Source organism: Macaca fascicularis, chromosome 10, assembly GCF_037993035.2.
Source record: "Macaca fascicularis isolate 582-1 chromosome 10, T2T-MFA8v1.1".
In the NCBI taxonomy this organism is placed as follows: Eukaryota; Metazoa; Chordata; class Mammalia; order Primates; family Cercopithecidae; genus Macaca; species Macaca fascicularis.
This window is the reverse complement of record NC_088384.1, coordinates 32,964,527-32,984,386: the sequence shown is the minus strand read 5'-3', so window position 1 is coordinate 32,984,386 and position 19,860 is coordinate 32,964,527.

Below are 19,860 nucleotides of genomic sequence, written 5' to 3'. Positions count from 1 at the left end.
GGCGGTGCCCGGCGGTCCCTCAGATCCGGGAAATCTGCACCTCGCTGTGGCGTAGACCAAGGGGCCGATGCTGCTTCAGCCCGCAGTTACTGCCCTGGCGTCAGCCAGACACTGGGGTGCTGCTGGGCGTCGAGAGGGCTGCTGCGGGGCCGGGCTAAGCATGGGGGGCTGCAGGTGTCGGAGCGGATGTAGGCATAGCGGGGCTGCTGGGCCTCGAGAGCGCTCTGGAACGGCATGCCCGCAGAGTGCGTCTCATCACCCGTTGCCGGTGCCGGGAACCTCGTTAGGACCCGGTTCGATGTAGCTGCAGCCCGGGCGCGAGAGGCAGGGGGCAGGCAGGCCGAGAGGACCCTGTACCTACATGCCTGGGGGCTGCAGACGGCTCTGGGCCTCCTTGTTGTGGGTGTAAGTGTGTGCTTCCGACTCAGGAGAGGAGAGCAAGGGCGGGCTACCAAGGCCTCCCCACAGGGCTGTGCCCAGCCTAAGCCTGCCGAGTCAGCACCCAGATCCGGGACAAGATAGGTGAGGATGAAGTGGTGCTCTTCTCACTTGCACGAGCCGCCCCACGCCACCTCTCCTCGGTTTCACGGTGCCTAGAGAAGAGGTGGGAGAGGGTGCAGGCGCCCCAGCTCAGGATCTAATGCCTGTGGGCCAAGGACCTGGATGCAGGCCAGGAGTCTTTGGGGCCACGGCAGGCAGCCGGATTCACCGGAAAGTGACGCTTCTCAAGGGGAACACACACGTAACACACCAGCTCCCCTTCTGCCCTGGTCCAGTGACTCCTTTCATGAAAGCTCTCTGAAATGTTATCTGCATTTACACCCAAACTCACTCACTTTGATCCCTGAAACGCGAATCAAAGATCACATTGTACCTTCCCTGGGTCTGTGGGGCTTTCAGCAGCCTGGGCCAAAAATAATAAAAGTGGCACCGAGCCAGGAAACGCCTCCTTGAAGTGGGAATGAAACTTGAATTTTTTTCGGTTGTATCTTTCCTAATTGACCTGATAATTTAAACTTCCTCCCTCAAGGGAAAGGTGGGGGTTCCCACAAATTCAGCTTACCTCAGCCTCTAGGCAGCTCAGCCTACAGCTTAGCGCCCATCAGCAGAGTGGGCAGTGGGCCTGTGCAAGAGATGAATCCAACTGAGCCAGAAAAGCCCTTTTTTGGTCCAAATTTTTTTTCTTTCAGGCCTTGTCCTGTGTATACCAGTCATGCACCACATAACATTTTGGTCAACAAGGGACCACATATATAACTGGTCATCCAGTAAGCTATGGTTACTTTATTATTGAAGAAAGAAAATTTTTAGGCCAGGCGCGGTGGTGGGTCACGCCTGTAATCCCAGCACTTTGGGAGGCCGAGGCGGGCAGCTCATTTGAGGTCAGGAGTTTGAGACCAGCCTGGCCAACATGGTGAAACCCTGTCTCTACCAAAAATACAAAAAGTTAGCCGGGTGTGGTAGCATGTGCCTGTAATCCCAGCTACTTGGGAGACTGAGGCAGGAAAATCACTTGAACCCGGGAGGCAGAGGTGGTAGTGAGCTGAGATTGTACCACTGCACTCCAGCCTGGGCAACAGCAAGACTCCGTCTCAAAAAAAGGAAAACGTTTAATATAAATATGGTGCAGCCTAAGTGTACAGTGTTTATAAAGTCTGAAGTAGGCCGGGCGCGGTGGCTCAAGCCTGTAATCCCAGCACTTTGGGAGGCTGAGACGGGCGGATCACGAGGTCAGGCGATCAAGACCATCCTGGCTAACACGGTGAAACCCCGTCTCTACTAAAAAATACAAAAAAAAAAAAAAAAAAAAACTAGCCGGGCGAGGTGGTGGGCGCCTGTAGTCCCAGCTAATGTAGTCCCAGCTACTCGGGAGGCTGAGGCAGGAGAATGGCGTAAACCCGAAAGGCGGAGCTTGCAGTGAGCTGAGATCTGGCCACTGCACTCCAGCCTGGGCGACAGAGCGAGACTCCGTCTCAAAAAAAAAAAAAAAAAAAGTCTGAAGTAGTGTACAATAATGTCTTAGGCCTTCACATTTACTCACCACACCCACCGCAACTTCCAGTCCTGCACCTCTTTTCATGGCAAGTGCCCTAACCAGTCATTTTTTATTTTTTGCACTGTACTTTTACTGTACCTTTGCTATGATTAGGTGCACTAATACCGCTGTGTCACAATTGCCTACATTGTTCAGTAGAGTCATTGCAAGTTTGTAGCCCAGGAGCAATAGGCCTTACCATATAGCCTAGGTGTGTAGTAGGCTCTACCATCTTGGTTTGTGTAAGTTACTCTATGATGATCCCTCCATGACAAAATCACCTAGTGACACATTTCTCAGAATGTATCCCCGTAGTTAAGTGACATATGACTATTTTTTTTATTGTGGTAAAATATAGTAACATTTACCATTTTAGCCATTTTTAGGTGTACAATTCAGGAACATTAAGTACATTCATCCTGTTGTATATCCAGTGATCACTACTTATTTCTAGAACTTTTTCATCACTCCAGAAACTGTACCCATTAACTCTTCTTCGCCTCCCACCCCCATCCCCTGGCAACCATCATTCCATATTCTGTCTCTGTGAATTTAATTACTCTAGGTACCTCATGTAAGTAGAATCATACAGTATTTATCATTTTGTGACTGGATTATTTCACTCAACGTGTTTTCAAGGTTCATCCACATCGCAGCATGTGTCAGAACTTCCTTTTTAAGGCTGTATAATATTCCATTGTACACATTGACCACGTTTTGTTTATTCATTTGTTGGTTGACACTTGGGTTGTTTTCACCTTTTGGCTATTGTGAATAATGCTGCTATGAACATTAGTGTATAAGTATATGTTTGAGTCCCTGCTTTCAGTACGTAAGAGTGAAATTGCTGAATCATACGCTCATATTTTGTTTGACTTTTTGAGAGATTGCCAAACTTTTCCATAGCAGTTGAACCATTTTACATTCCCACCAACAGTGCACAGGAGTTCCAACTTCTCCACATCCTCACCAACACTTGGTTACCTTCTCTTTTGTTTTGTTTTTTCCTAATAGCCATCCTAATGGTATGAAGTAGTGTCCCATTGTGATTTTAATTTGCATTTCTCTAATGAATAGTGAGATTGAGCATCTTTTTCCTGTTTTTGGCCATTTGTATATGTTCACTGGAGAAATGGCTGTTCAAGTCCTGTGCCCATTTTTCATTGGATTTTTGTTCTTATTGTTGAGTCATAAGATTTTTCTAGATATTCTGGATATTAATCCCTTGTCAGATATATAATTTGCAAGTATTTCTCCACAGGCTGCTTTTTCACTCTGTTGATAGTGTCTTTTGATACACAGAAGTTTTTCATTTTCGTTAAAATATCATTAACTTAATTTCACTAATTGCATTAATTTCCAAGTCCAATTTGTCTATATGTTGGTGGTAGTGGTGGTGTTATATCTAAATCATTGCCAAATCCAATGCTATGAAGTTTTGCCCTATGTTTTCTTCTAAGTTTTATAGGTTTAGGTCTTTATATTTAGGACTTTGACCATTTTGAGTTCATTTTTATATACAGTGTTAGGTAAGGATCCAGCTTCATTCTTTTGCATGTGAACATCCAGATGTCCCAGCATGATTTGTTGAAAAGACTGTCCTTTCCCTATCTTGGTACCCTTGTTGAAAATCATTTGACGTATATGCAAGGGTTTATTTCAAGGCTCTCTAGTCTGTTCCATTGGTCTGTATGTCTATCTTTCTTTTTTCAGGAAAGTACAGTGTTCAAACTACACAGTCTTGATTACTGTGGCTTTGTTGTAAATTTTGAAATCAGGAAGTGACAAGCCTCTACGTTTGTTCTTTTTCAAGATGGTTTTGGCTATTAGGAGTTCCTAGATTCCATATGAATTTTAGGATGGGTTTTATCTTTCTTTCTTTTTTATTTTATTTTATTTTATTTATTTATTTTTTTGGAGACGGAGTCTTGCTGTGTCGCTCAGGCTGGAGTGCAGTGGCGGAATCTTGGCTCACTGCAACCTCTGCCTCCCACCGAGATCTCGGCTCACTGCAACCTTCACACCATTCTCCTGCCTCAGCCTCCTGAGTAGCTGGGACTACAGGCGCCTGCCACCACGCCCGGCTAATTTTTTGTATTTTTAGTAGAGATAGGGTTTCACTTTGTTAGCCAGGATGGTCTCGATCCCCTGACCTCATGATCTGCCTACCTCGGCCTCCCAAAGTGCTAGGATTACAGACGTGAGCCACTGCACCCGGCCTTTTTTTTTTTTTTTTTTTTAAACTAGACACAGGGTCTCCCCTGTTACCCAGACTAGAGTTTAGTATCCTGATCATAGCTTACTGCTGCCTCAAATTCTTGGGCTCAAGTGATCCTCCTGCCTTAGCCTCTAAAGTACCTATGACTGCAGACATGTGCCACCACACCTGGCTTTTTTTTTTTTTTTTTTTTGGTAAAGCTAGGGTCTCGTTATGTTGTCCAGGCTGGTCTTGAACTCCTAGGCCCCGCAAAATATCGGGATTACAGGCATGAACCACTGAACCTGGCCTGTGATAGGTTTTTATATTTCTAAAAATCACTGTTGGGATTTTAATAGGATTGCATTGCCTCTGATGATCACTTTGGGTAGTACTGACATCTTAACAATATTAAATTTTCCAACACAGGATGTCTTTCCATTTAATTGTGTCTTTAAATGGATATAATTGAACACAGGATGTCTTTCCATTTGATTATGTCTTCTTTAATTTCTTTTGTGGTTTTCTGTGTACAAGTCTTTCACCTCCTTGGTTAATTCCTACGTATTTTATTCTTTTTGATGCTATTTAAATGGAACTGTTAATTTCTTTCACGAAGTGTTCACTGTTAGTACTATAAAGAAATGCAACTGATTTCTGTGTGTTGATTTTGTATTTGACAACTTTGCTGAATTTGTTATTCTGTTTTTATAGAATCGCTATAAGATCATGTCATCTGTAAAAAAAGAGAATTTTATTTCCAATGTGGATGCCTTTTATTTTCTTGTCTAATTGCTCTGGCTAGGACTTTCAGTACTATTTTGAATAGAAGTGACAAAAGCAGGCATCTTTGCCCTGTTCCTGATCTTTCGGGAAAAGCTTTCAGTCGTTCGCCATTGAGTGTGATGTTGGCTGTGGGTTTTTCATGTATGGGCTTTATCATATTGAGGAAGTGTCTTTCTGTTCCTTGTTTATTATTGAGTATGTTTATCATGAAAAAGTGTTGAATTTTGTCAAATGCATTTTCTGTATCAATAAAGATTATCATGTGTTTTTCCCCTTCTTTCTAATAATGTGGTGTATTACATTGATTTCAATGTATATATTTTTTCTTTTTTCTTTTTTTCTTTTTTTGAGATAGGGTCTCACTCCATCACCCAGCCTGGAGTGCAGCAGCAGGAACACAGCTCGCTGCAGCCTCAATTCCTGGGCTCAAGTGATCCTACCCCCTCAGCCTCCCGAGCAGCGGGGACAACAGGTGTGTGCCACCACATTGGCACTTTTTTCTTTTTCTGTAGAGACAGGGTCTCCCTATGTTGCCCAGGCTGGTCTCAAACCCCTGGGCTCAAGCAATCCTCCCACCTTGGCCTCCCAAAGTCCTGGGATTAAAGGGGTGAGCCACCACACCTGGCTTCAATGTATGTATTTTTAAATGATTTTAGGCCATGTGTGGTGGCTTATGCCTGTAATCCCAGCACTTTGGGAGGCCAGGGTGGGAGGATTGCTTGAACCCAGGAGTTTGAGACTAGACTGGACAACACAGCGAGAGCCCATCTCTAAAACAAATTTTAAAATTAGCTGGGCATAGTGTTGTGCACCTGTGGCCCCAGCTACTCAGGATGCTGAGGCAGAAGGATTGCTTGAGTCTGGGAGGTTTGGGGCCGCAGTAAGCTATGATTGTGTCACCGCACTCCAACCTGTGCAAGAGTGAGACCCTGTCTCAAATGAAAAAAAAAAAAAATGTGGAATGAAATCCTTTGGTGTCCATCAGAGGCCCCGATGTCATTCCCAGAAAGGAGTCTCCTTCCTGCCCTGCTGGTGGCGCTGCACCCTACATGACTCCTTTGGATACCTCAGAGACCCTTCCGTCTTAGCCAGAGCAGGGAGGTGGCTGGGCACCCAAGCCTGGTGACCCTGGCGCTGTTTGTGCTTCATCCCTTAGAAACCAGTGTTCTCTTTGTGGGTTTCCTTCCATTCTTTAGTTGTTTTTTTTTTTTTAATTTAAAAAAAAATTTTTTTAGAGGCAGGATCTCTGTTGCCCAGGCTGAGTACAGTGGCACAATCATAGCTCACTGCAGCCTCAAATTCCTGGGCTCACGTGATTCTCCTGCCTCAGCCTCCTGAGTAGTGAGGACCACAGGCATGAACTACCATGCCTGGCTAATTTTTAAAATTTTTGTAGAGGTGGAACTCACTCCATTCTTTTTTTTTTTTTTTTTTTTTTAATTGAGGTAAGACTTAAGTCTCAGGTATGAACAACAACAACAACAAAATTGAGGTAAGATTGACTACAATGGAAGGCATGGATCTTTTATATTTTATATTTTTTTATTTTTTTATTTTTATTTTTTTTTGAGACGGAGTCTCGCTCTGTCTCCCAGGCTGGAGTGCAGTGGCCGGATCTCAGCTCACTGCAAGCTCCGCCTCCCGGGTTTACGCCATTCTCCTGCCTCAGCCTCCCGAGTAGCTGGGACTACAGGCGCCCGCCACCTCGCCCGGCTAGTTTTTTGTATTTTTTTTTTTTTTTAGTAGAGACGGGGTTTCACTGTGTTAGCCAGGATGGTCTCGATCTCCTGACCTCGTGATCCGCCCGTCTCGGCCTCCCAAAGTGCTGGGATTACAGGCTTGAGCCACCGCGCCCGGCCTATATTTTTAAAAAATATTATCAGGCAGCCCCCCAAACCAGAATAGGTTTGAAGAGACTCCCAGAATGCACAGATCTTAACAGCACGGTTTCATGACTTTTGTATGCGCAGACCACTGCCACATACGAGTAAGCTATGGAACACTCCATTCCCTGAAAGTACCCCCAGGCCCCGTTCCTCATTTCTGGCACCTCATTTCTGCCTCTTTCAGGCACCATTCTGATTTCTACTCCATCGCTTTACTTTGCTCACTCTGGAACTTCTCACAAACGGAACGCTACAGTATAGAATCCTGAGTGTGGCCTTTTCCAGTCAATACAGCATTTGCAAGATTCATCAATGTTGTGGTCACATGTATCTCATTTGTTTTTTTATTTTTGTTTGTCTTAAGGACAGTGTGATAGTAAATCTCATTTGTTCTGAGTGCTGGGTAGCATCTCATTGCATGACTACAGTTTGTCTGTCCATTCTCTCTGTCTCTTTCATTTTTTGTAGAGATGGTGTCTTGCTCGTTGCCGAGGCCAGTCTCGAACTCCTGGTCTCAAGTGATTTGTGTGCCTCGGCCTCCCAAAGTGCTGGGACTACAAGTGTGAGCCACTGTGCCAGGCCCCTGTTCTCTTATTGATGGACATTCTTGTGACTTCTGGTTTGGAACTATTGTGAATAAAGCTGCTCTGAACATTCTTGAACAAGTTCTTTTTGTTCACCTAAGGTTTCATTACTTCTGGGTAAATATCTAGGAGTGGACTTGCTGGATCATAGGGTAGGTGCATATATTTAACTTTTTTTTTTTTTTTTTTTTTTTTTGAGAGAGTCTCGCTCTGTCGCCCAGGCTGGAGTGCAGTGGCAGATCTCAGCTCACTGCAAGCTCCACCTCCCGGGTTCCTGCCATTCTCCTGCCTCAGCCTCCTGAGTAGCCGGGACTACAGGCGCCCACCACTGCACCTGGCTAATATTTCGTATTTTAAGTAGAGACGGGGTTTCACTGTGTTAGCCAGCATACAGGATAGTCTCGATCTGCTGACCTCGTGATCCACCCACCTCAGCCTCCCAAAGTGCTGGGATTATAGGCGTGAGCCACCACGCCTGGCCATATTTAACTTTATTTATTTATTTATTTATTTATTTATTTATTTATTTATTTATTTGATTTTGAGACAGAGTCTGTAGCCCACGCTGGAGTGCAGTGGCGCGATCTCGGCCCACTGCAACCTCCGCCTTCTGGGTTCAAGCAATTCTCCTGCCCCAGCCTCCCGAGTAGCTGGGATTACAGGCGTCTGCCACCATGACCAGCTACTTTTTGCATTTTTAGTAGAGCTGGGGGTTTCACCATGTTGGCCAGGCTGGTCACAAACTCCTGACCTCAGGTGATCCACCCACCTTGGCCTCCCTAAGTGCTGGAATTACAGGCATGAACCACCGCACCTGGCCAATATATTTAACGTTATAAGAAACTGCCCACCAGGTGCGATGGCTCATGCCTGTAATCCCAGCACCTTGGGAGGCCAAGGCTGGGCAGATCACGAGGTCAAGAGATCGAGCCCATCCTGGCAAACATAGTGAAACGCTGCTCTGTTAAAAAAATATAAAAATTAGCTGGGCATGGTGGCACGTGCCTGTAGTCCCAGCTACTTGGGAGGCTGAGGCAGGAGAATTGCTTGAACCCGGGAGGAGGAGGTTGCGATGAGCCAAGATCGCGTCACTGCACTCCAACCTGGGCAACAGAGTGAAACTCCATTTCAAAAAAAAAAAAAGAAGAGGCCGGGCGCGGTGGCTCACGCCTGTAATCCCAGCACTTTGGGAGGCCGAGGCGGGCGGATCACAAGGTCAGGAGATCGAGACCACGGTGAAACCCCGTCTCTACTAAAAATACAAAAAATTAGCCGGGCGCGGTTGTGGGCGCCTGTAGTCCCAGCTACTCGGGAGGCTGAGGCAGGAGAATGGCATGAACCCGGGAGGCGGAGCTTGCAGTGAGCCGAGATGGCGCCACTGCACTCCAGCCTGGGCTGGGCGACAGAGCGAGACTCCGTCTCAAAAAAAAAAAAAAAAAAAAAAAAAAAGAAGAAACTGCCAAGAGCGTTTCACAGTAGCTGAAATGCTCATCTTTCCTGCAGCATTGTATGTGCATTCCAGTTGTCAGTTGTTCCACATCCTCACCACACTTGGTATTGTCAATCTTTTAAATTTTAATCATTCTGGCAGGAATGGAGTGGTATCTCATTGTCGTTTTGATTTGCATTTCCCTAGTAACTAATGATGTCCATGATTTTATGTGGTTGTTTTTCACCTCTTATTAATTTGCAAGAGGTCTGGGGGTTTTTTGTTTTGTTTTGAGACAGAGTCTTGCTCTGTCTCCCAGGCCGGAGTGCAGGGGTGCCATCTCGGGTCACTGCAACCTCTGCCTCCTGGGTTCAGGTGATTCTCCTGCCTCAGTCTCCCGAGTAGCTTGGATTACAAGTATACACCACCACACCCGGCTAATTTTTTAGTAAACACGGAGTTTCACCATGTTGGCCAGGTTGCTCTCAAACTCCTGGCTTCAAGTGATCTGCCCATCTCAGCCTCCCCAAAGTGCTGGGATTATAGGCTTGGGCCACCGTGCCCAGCCAGGAGTTTTTGCATATATTCTGAATTAAAAAGTCTTTGTCAGATACAAATATTGCAAACACTCTTTCCTAATCTGTCACTTGCTTACTCACTTTTTTTGATGTGTCCTTTTGAAAAGCAGAACTTTTCATTTTGATGCGAGTGCTTTTTGTGCCCTAAGAAGCTTTGCTACCCGAACATTATGAAGGTTTTCTTCTATGTTTAGTTTTGGAAGTCCTATTATTGTCACTTCTACATGCAGGTCTGTGGTGTATTTTGCACCGATTTTCATGTGTGATGTGAGTCAAAGTTTGTTTTCTCCTTATGGACATCCCATTGTTTTAGCACCATTAGTTAAAAGGACTGCCCTCTTCCCCATTGAATCACCTTGGCACTCTTGTTAAAATCCAGGTACTACATTTGTGCTGATCTACTTCCGGACCCCCTATTGTGTTCCATTGATCTTTATCCTCAGGCCCAAAGCATTCCGTATTCATTACTGTAGCTGGCCAGGCACAGTGCTCATGACTATAATCTTTGGGAGGCCAAGGTGGGAGAATCACTTAAGGCCAGGAGTTTGAGACCATCCTGGACAACATAGCAAGACTCTGTTTCTATAAACAAAATGATAGCTTTATAGTAACACTTGAAATCAGATAGTGTAAGTCCTCCAACTCTGTTTTCCTTTTTCGAAATTGTTTTGGCCATTCTAGTTCTTCTGCACATCCATGTACACTTTGTAATCAACCTGTGAATTTCTATAAAAATAATCAGCCTGACAATTTCTCATGGGATTTTAAGATTTTGTTGAATCTATAAATTTGGGGACACAGAACATCTTAACAATATCTCATCTTTCAATCTTTGAACAGATTACATCTCTTCATTGATTTACGTCTTCATTAATTTTTCTTTTTTCTTTTCTTTCCTTTTTTTTTTTGAGACAGGATCTCACTCTGTTGCCCAGGCTGGAGTGCAGTAGCACAATCTCGGCTCACTGCAACCTCCACATCACAGGCTCAAACAATCCTCCTGCCTCAGCCTCCCAAGTAGCTGGAACTACAGGCATGTGCCACCATGCCTGGTTAATTTTTGTATTTTTAATAGAGATGGGGTCTTACCATGTTGTCCAGGCTGGTCTCGAACTCCTGGACTCAAGTGATCTGCTTGCCTCGGCCTCCCAAAGTGCTGGAATTACAGGCATGAGCCACCGTGCCCAACCTTAGGTCTTCATTAATTTCTTTCAGGAATGTTTATAGTTTGCAGTGCGTAGGTTTGGGCATATTTTATTAAATTTATCCCTACACATTTTATGTTTTTTGATGCTACTGTAAATGGTACTTTTAACCACCACATGTCCTCACTCATATGTGGAAGGTAAAAAAAAAAAAAAAAATGGTCTCACATTAGTCAAAAGTAGAACAGAGGCTATTAGAGCTGGGGGAAGGGAGGGAGAGAGAGAGATGTGTTGAAGGATACAAAATTCCAGCTAGATGGGAAGAACAAGTTCTAGTGTTCTACACCACTGTAGGATGACTGCAGTTAACAAAAATGTTATAGTTTCAAATAGCTAGGAGGAGGATAGCAAATGTTCCCTAACAAAGAAATGATAAGCGCTGGAGATGATGGATAAGTTAGTTGACCCGGATCTGATCACTGCACATTGTATGTATTGAAACATCACTATGTACCCCATGGGTATGTGTCGTTATTTGTCCATTTAAATTGTTTTACATTTCACTTTCCAGTTGTTCATAGCTAGTATATAAAAACAGGTTTGACATTTTCTCTTGAGCTCCTGCTAAATTCATGTATTAGGTCTAGTAGTTGTTTTGTAGATTCCTCAGGAGTTTCCATGTACATGATCATATCATCTACAATGAAAAACAATTGCGCTTCTTTCTTTCATATATATATGTTCATTTGTATATGACATTTGCATATTGATTTACCTATAATGTACATAGGATGTGTACACATATGCATACATTTCTATACAGGATGTTTTTGCCTATGTCAGTGGCCAGGTCCGTCAGTGACAATGTTCAGTGAAAGTGGTGTGAGTGGGTGTCCTTGACGTGTTCCTGATTTTAGGAAAGCGTTTGGTCTTTCACAATTAAGTACAGCGTAAGCTGTAGATGTTTCTCCTAAATGCCTTTTTATCAGGTTGAGTGAGTTTCCTTTTCATTCTAATTCCTTGAGAGTTTTATTTTTTCATAAATGGGTTTTGAATTTGGTCAAATGCTCTGTCTCTGTTGATATGATCACAGTATTTTTCTTTGTCATTGTTAATGTGATAAATTACGTTGATTACATGTTGGCTGTGAAATCGTCTTGCATTCCTGGGATAAATTCCACGTGGTCATAATGAATGCTTTGTACGTGTTGCTAAGTACAATTTGTTCACGTTTTGTTAAGGACTTGTGCGTCTGTGTTCTTGAGGGATAATGCTGGCCTCATAAAATGAGTTTGGAGATGTTTCTCCCTTCTCTATTTTCCTAAATAATTGGTGTAATATTGGCATTATCTCTTCCTTAAATGTTTGATAAAATTAACCAATGAAACCGTCTAGGCCGCCGGGCGCGGTGGCTCAAGCCTGTAATCCCAGCACTTTGGGAGGCCGAGACGGGCGGATCACAAGGTCAGGAGATCGAGACCATCCTGGCTAACACGGCGAAACCCCGTCTCTACTAAAAACACAAAAAATTAGCCGGGCGAGGTGGCGGCGTCTGTGGTCCCAGCTATTCAGGAGGCTGAGGCAGGAGAATGGCGGGAACCCGGGAGGCGGAGCTTGCAGTGAGCTGAGATCTGGCCACTGCACTCCAGCCTGGGCGACAGAGCGAGACTCCGTCTCAAAAAAAAAAAAAAAAAAAAAGAAACCGTCTAGGCCTAGAGTTTTCCTTATGAGATAGAATTTAATTATTTTAATAGATATAGAGATATTCATATTTTCTGCTGCTTCTTGTGTAAATTAAGGAATTTGTCTAGTTCATTTAAATTTTCAAATTTAGTGAACTAAATTTGTTCATTTTGACTTATTCTCCTTTTAATGTCTCTAATCTCTGTAGCAGTATTTCCTCTTTCATCCCTGATATTGGTAATTTTATGGCTTTTTATTTTCAAATAACCAACATTTTACCTTAGTGGTTTTCTCCATTCTTTTTGTTTTCTTTTCTTTTCTTTTCTTTTTTTTTTTTTTTTTTTTTTGAGACAGAGTCTCACTCTGTCGCCCAGGCTGGAGTGCAGTGGCACAATCTTGAACTAGCTCTACCTCCCGGGTTCACGCCATTCTCCTGCCTCAGCCTCCCTAGTAGCTGGGACTACAGGCACCTGCCACCACTCCCAGCTAATTTTTGTATTTTTAGTAGAGACAGGGTTTCACCTTGTTAGCCAGGATGATCTCGATCTCCTGACCTCGTGATCCGCCTGCCTCGGCCTCCCAAAGTGCTGGGATTACAATTTGTTTTCTATTTTACTGATTTCCACTTTTATACTTATTTCCATCCTTCTATTTACTTTGATTTTAATTTGAATTTCTTTTTCTGTTTTGTTTTGTTTTGTTTTGTTTGAGATGGAGTCTCACTCTGTTGCTCAGGCTGGAGTGCAGTGGCGCAATCTCGGCTCACTGCAAGCTCCGCCTCTGAGGTTCATACCATTCTCCTGTCTCAGCCTCCTGAGTAGCTGGGACTACAGGCGCCTGCCACCATGCCTGGCTAATTTTTTGTATTTTTGGTAGAGACGGGGTTTCACTGTGTTAGCCAGGATGGTCTTGATCTCCTGACCTCGTGATCCGCCTGCCTCAGTCTCCCAAAGTCCTGGGATTACAGGCGTGAGCCACTACTCCTGGCCCTTTTTCTGGTTTCTTAAGGAGGTTGCTTAGGGCATAGATTGTAAACCTTTCTTCTTTTTTAACAGAAGTATTTAAAGCTATAAATTTCCCTCCAACCACTGCCTTAGCTGCATTCTAGAAATACTGATGTGTTATTTTTTTTATTGTCATTTAATTCAAAATATTTTCCAATTTCTCTTATGAGTTCGTCTTTGATTCTTAAGTTATTTAGAATGTGTTGTGTGATTTCCCAGTTGGGGGGATTGGCAAGCTATCTTTTTATGATTGATATTTATTATTATTGTTATGTCCTAGTGTATGGTCTACTTGGTGAAAGTTCCATGTGCAACTGAAAAGAATATGAAGTGTGAAACATATGTGAAGAATGATGGCGGAACTCTGGTATAATCATTTTGGAAAAAGTATTTGTCATTCTTGTGTTAAACATATACCTACCTATGACCTAGCCATTTCACTCATAGATGTTTATCCAAGAGAACTGAAAATGTATGTTTACACAGAAAGTTTTACATCAACATTCATTGTAGCTTCATTAGTAATAGCCAAAAACAACCCACCAATAGGTGGGGGATAAACAAAATTGGTGTATCTCTACAATGGAACACCGCTTACCAAAAAAAAACCACCACAGCAACAAAACAAAAAAACAAAAAACCTAGCTCCTGTTACTGGCTTTTTATTTTTATTTTTAGTTTATTTTATTTATTTATTTTTTTGAGGCGGAGTCTCGCTCTGTCGCCCAGGCCGGAGTGCAGTGGCGCGATCTCTGCTCACTGCAAGCTCCGCCTCCTGGGCTCCCGCCATTCTCCTGCCTCAGCCTCCCGAGTAGCTGGGACTACAGGCGCCCGCCACCTCACCCGGCTAGTTTTTTGTATTTTTAGTAGAGACGGGGTTTCACCCTGTTAGCCAGGATGGTCTCAGTCTCCTGACCTTGTGATCCGCCCACCTCGGCCTCCCAAAGTGCTGGGATTACAGGCGTGAGCCACTGCGCCTGGCCACTGGCTTTTTAGATGTGCCTCTTTGTATTTTAGTGGTTGCTCTAGGAGTTTACATTGTACATCTTTATTATAACCTACTTACTACGTTATATTGTACTACTCCCCATTAGGTATAAGAAGGTTGCATCTGTATAATTAATTCCACTGGCAACCATGTTTTTGCTATTGCTGTCATATGTTTTTCATTAATATAAACCCAACTATACATTGTTATCATTCTTGTTTTAAGTAATCAGTATTGTTTAAAGAAAATGAGAAGGAAAAACATAGCATTTTTCTTTACCTGTATATTCGCACTTCTGATACTCTTCATTTCTGTCTGTCCATCTAAGTTTCCATCTGGGAAAATTTCCCTTCTGCCTGAAGAACTTCTTCCTGCAGTTCTTGTAGTGCAGGTCTGCTGGTAAGGAGTGATCTTGGCTGACTTTATCTGAAAATGCCTTTATGTCTCTTTAGGGTTTGAAAAGTATGTTCACTGCACATAGATCTCAGAGTTGCCTTTTTTTTTCTTTTCTTTTCTTTTTTTTTTTTTTTTAAGATGGGGTTTCACCGTGTTGGCCAGGTTGGTCTCAAACTCCTGACCTCAAGCGATCCGCCCGCCTCGGCCTCCCAAAGTGCTGGGATTACAGGTGTGAGCCACTGCGCCCGGCCTGGAGGTGGCTTTTTCTTCCTTCTGCCCATACGCTTTTTCCTGATGGGAAGTCGCCAGGCATGTGCAATATGTCCCGGCTGCTTTCTTAATCTTAGGTTTTCTCTTAATCTTAGGTGTCCAAGAGTTTGATTGTGATAGGCCTGGCTGTGTTTCTTTGCATTAACATTCGTTGTAGCTTCATTAGTAATAGCCAAAAACAACCCACCAGTAGGTTGTGTTAAACATATTGCTTGGAGTTTGCTGCGATTCCTTGATGTTGGTCAACCAATTCATGAAACTTTAGGTCATTATTTCTTCAGTTTTTTTTCCTGCCCCATGCTCACTCCTCTCCTTCTGAGACATCATGATGTAAGTTGTTTGAATATTGTCGCTCGGGTCCCTAAGGCTGTTTTTTCATTGTTCTTTTTAATCGTGTTACTCTCTATTCTTTTGATTGGAGAACTTTTAAAAAATCTCTATTGAAGTTCATTGACCCTTACTTCTGCCATCTCCAATCTGTTCTTAAGAATAAAGTCCATCCAGTTAAATTTCCAATTTTCACCTGTTATTTTACCTTTACTTTTTGTCCTAGAATTTTCCTTGCTTTTTTCTTTGAGGTGGGGTCTCACTGTGTTGCCCAGGCTGAAGGTAGTACATGCAGTGGTGTGATCATAGCTCACTGCAGCCTCGAACTCCTGGGTTCAAGTGTTCCTCCCACCTCAGCCTCCTGAGTAGCTTTCAAGAGTGAGCCACTGCGCCCTGTCAACCATGGACACTTAAAAACAGAAAACATAACATAAAGCCTTCAGGCCATGCGTGACAGCCATGCTTTGAGCACCTACTATGTGCCAGGTACCATGCTGGGGACAAAAATGTGAAGAAGGGAGGCTCCTGCAGGGCAAGAGAGAAAGACAGGCTTTAGAGTAATCAAGAAACAGCATTCTGTGGGAGCCCTGGGCGGGTGCCTCATCTTGCCAGCTGACAGGGAGAACTTCCTGGAGGGGGGCCTGTACGCTGAATCTTAACCAATGAGGGGGCATTAGCCAGGGCAGAAAGAGGAAGGCACAACTTGGGGCTGAAGGAACAGCATGGGCAAAGGCACAGAGGCCAGACAAGGCGGGTGCAGGAAAAAGTCCCAGGCAGGAGTAAGAGCAGTGTCCCCACCCGCTGGGCGCCCCCACTGCAGCCGTCTGTGGGTGGGGTGGGATCAGAGCTTGTCTGAGCTGGTGAAGGCGGGACTCATCCCCGCTGTGTCTGGGCCTCCTGGTGCAGTCTTCCGCCCTGACATGCCTGGGCACCTGGGAGCTGACAGGTACGGTGCCTTTCCAGAGAGGTAAGGCACTGGATGGGAGACTCTGACCTGTAAAGAACTGGTTGATGGGAAGCGCCTGCTGCATTGATATGGCATCTCCGCCCCACCAAGGCTTTGAAAATCAAATACTCCCCAAGCTATGGAAACCCAACCACAGGCGGACTGTTAGGACTTTATTATTATAATCACTCGGCCCAATTCCAGCCACCGTGGGCAGAACAATGAGCCATTGAAGCCTTGCGGAGGTCTCGCCTCTCCCATGGGCAGGGACCTGGTGCTGAGGCCTTGGCAGGGAGGGTGGTGGCAGGCCTGTCCGCTACTGCACAGCCCGGGGGCCCGCTGGGGGTCCAGGCTTCGGTCTCCTCACTCATCGAGCGGGCGGCCTGAAGAGAACACATCCGGACGGTGCTGCACTCTCCTGACATTCTGTCCTACACTGTGACCCTTGTAGGTCAGGAGCTAACTCTGTCTGCTTCGGGGAGACCACGATGCAGAAGACACTGGCGCCCTTCGCAGTCCTCAGCATGCGTGGCCCCACCCACATCATCATAAACAGGGAGCCTGTGGGGTGCTCCCGCTCCGAGCTGGGGTGCCCAGTGTAGGGGTGGCCCTGGGAGCCCCAGCTGGGTCAGAGGTCAGCAGCCAGGGTAGAGGGCTAGGCACAGCTGGCTCCGCCCCCAGCTGCTGAGTTACAAGGCCACACCACCTCCTGCCTGTGGCTCCACTTGATTCTCAAGCATCTGGTGTATTTCATCATCAGTTATAAGCCAAAAAGATTCCAGTTTTAGTTAGGGGGAAAAAAGTTCCATTCTGTGGAACCACAAGGCCCCATCATTGTCCCACGAAACCCTGGAGGCCAGGACCTCGCCAGGCTTCAGCCAGGTCTGCCCCACGCTTTGCTCCTGCTGCACCGGCACCGCTGGCTTTGCACCTCCTCTATGTCCTGAACACACGGTTTGTTGGGCCTGGATTTTCACTCCTGTGGGTGCCCAGCTCCCTGCCCTGCCCCCATGGGAGTCAGCTGCCAACCAAAAGGCACAGCGGGGGACGTTCTCTTCTGTCTCCCAGGAGCCTCTGCTTGTCCCCTCGCTGGGAAGTAAGGGAAGGCTCTGGGAACGCCGGCTTGGGTTTCGGGATTAGGGTAACCCGAGCACCATCCACCACGTCAGGGCTGGGATCAGGCAGGCTCGGGCCTAAGATGCTTTGCTGGACCCCACAGATGGCCCCCTCGCTGTCCTCATAGGCACAGGGGGTTGGCCGGGGACCACGACAAGCAGGACTCCAGAACCCTCTGGTGGCAGGACCAGAGGTCAGGGAGATTTCAGGGAGTTAGGCTGGGCCTCGAGAGCAGGCATAGGGGAGGATGAGGGACAGGAGGGTGGTCAGTGTGTGGCAGGAGTGAGGTTCGACTGCACCTGCAGGAAAGCACCAAGGGCCCACGGGCACCAGGCCCAGGACTGAAGCTGCAGCCCTGACGGTTCCCGTGATCAAGTGGACAGGGATTAAGGAGCAGCATCTGGAAAATGGGCCCACAGTCTTGCCTCTCTCTCCCAGAGTTGCCCGGAAGATCCATCCAGGGTGTTGACAGCAGCAATCAGTGGCATTCAGTGCATGGACCTGGCCGCAGGGCGTGGGCACCGTGTGGGCGGGTGTGGCGCCCCAATCCTCCACTCCTGGCCAGCGCAGGCAGTCTCGGCTGCTGTTGCCTGTATTCCCTGATGACCCGTAGTGCCAGCCCGAGCTGGATGCTGTCACCGCCTGACAGAGTGCAGGGTGTCTGCAGCAAGTCCTCAGCTCTTGACCAGACTTCACCCTGCATGGTGGATTCTGGGAACAGAAAGCCATGATGCCAGCCACGCCTGCCAGGCTTGGAAGTGGGCCCTGTGGCTGACGCTCAGGGAGCTGCTGCAGGTGAGACCCCAGGAGCTCCCTGGTGTCTGGGGCCCCATCCCTCCCACGCTCTGCCTCCCAGAACCCTGTCGGGGCTGCGTCACATCCGTTTCCTGGGTTATCAGTCTCATGGCAGCTCTTGCCTGTTGAATCTTCTGTCCAGTTATTTCCCAAGCCGAACATTCCAGGTTGTGGCTGGACAGGCCCTTGCCTGCCTGCCTCCCACTCTGAGCTCCTTCCTTCACTAGCCCATCTGAGGGGGCACCAGCAGCTTGGCTCCCCACAGCCGGCCCTGTGGGACCTGGTCTGGGCAGGAGCAAAGCAGAGCTGGGGTCTGCACAGCACTGGAGCACTGGATCCTGCCTGGAAGAGCACAGCCGAGAAGCCCCAAGCACAGCGGGGAGCCCCCTCAGCCCGGGTGCAGAGGGACATGGGGGCACATGGAGCCAGTTCCTCCCTGCCTGCCTTCTGCTCGGGGTGGCAGCCAGGACGCCAGCGTGTACCTGTTTGTTTATTTACGCCCCTGCCTGGTACAGGAAGGACCTCAGGCAGCTTGCAGGGCCATGCAGTGCCCAGCCAGAGAGCCCAGCTCGAAGATGGTGGCAGAGGAAGGAGACTAGGCCGGGCATAGAATGCTCCCGTGCCAGGCCCTGTTGAGCTCTGGACTTCCGCTGGGAGGGCTGGGGAGGGGAGGACCAGGGAGACAGAGGTGGGCTAGCCTAAGGACGCAGGCTGGGGGCCCATGGGAGGGGTCTTGTGTGCCAGTGGCCCTACCAGGACGGGTGTGGGGCTGCGGCCTGGGGCTCCATGGAAGCTCAGGGAGCGGGATCTGGAAGTCTCTCTCAGCAGCTGGCTGGCTCCCTGGCCCAGGCCCATCTGGATGGAGAGGCAGTTCAGAGGGAGTTGCTTCCTGATGGGGCTGGGGTTGGGCCCATGGAGGAACGTGCTTCTACCTCAATGGGCCCTGTGCCCGGGCCTTGATACCTGTAGGGGCTGTACCACCTGCCCTGGCCACTGGTGCTGGCCCGCTGGTCTTGGGTGTGCACCCCCTGCTGCTTCCTGCTCCAGAGTGTGGGGATCCCCGTGTCTGCCAGTGGATGACCTACACCGACCCTCATGGACCCTGACTAAGCCCAAGGGTGGGAAGTGGCGATGAGTGAGGGCAGGTGGGCAGAGGCCAGCAGGTCTCATCAGGCTGGGCGGGAGGAGCTCTTGCCCAGGGCAGGGGCACTCAGGGACTCTGGGGAGGAGAAGTGGCTCCCAGAGGGACACAGGGTGGGGCAGCAGCCTGGGACCGCGACCAGGAGGCTCAGGCAGCTCTGAGCTCTGGGAGGCAGGAGTAGCCCCCACCCACCAGCCCAACGCAGACACCAACACGCCTCTCAGGCCACCCACTGGAGCCAGGTGCCAACGTGTGCTCTCTTGGGGAGAGACATGAGCATGGGGTGGTGACGCCACTAGGATGGAGCCTCAACCCGAGGTGGCCCAGGCACCTGGAGCCTCAATAGGGCCTGCAGGCGTTAGTGTGGCCTCATGGCCCTGCCCCGGTGGGCACACTGCCCAGCCACCTCAGGGCATCCCTCATTACAAGTCTTGGGTCACCTCCAGTTCTTGCCCAGTGTGTGAGGGGTAGGTGGGGGCCTCAGGCCTGCCCCTGGGGTCTGCTTCAACCTGGGGAGGGGACCAGGGCCCAGGGCCCAGGTACTGGCGGCACCT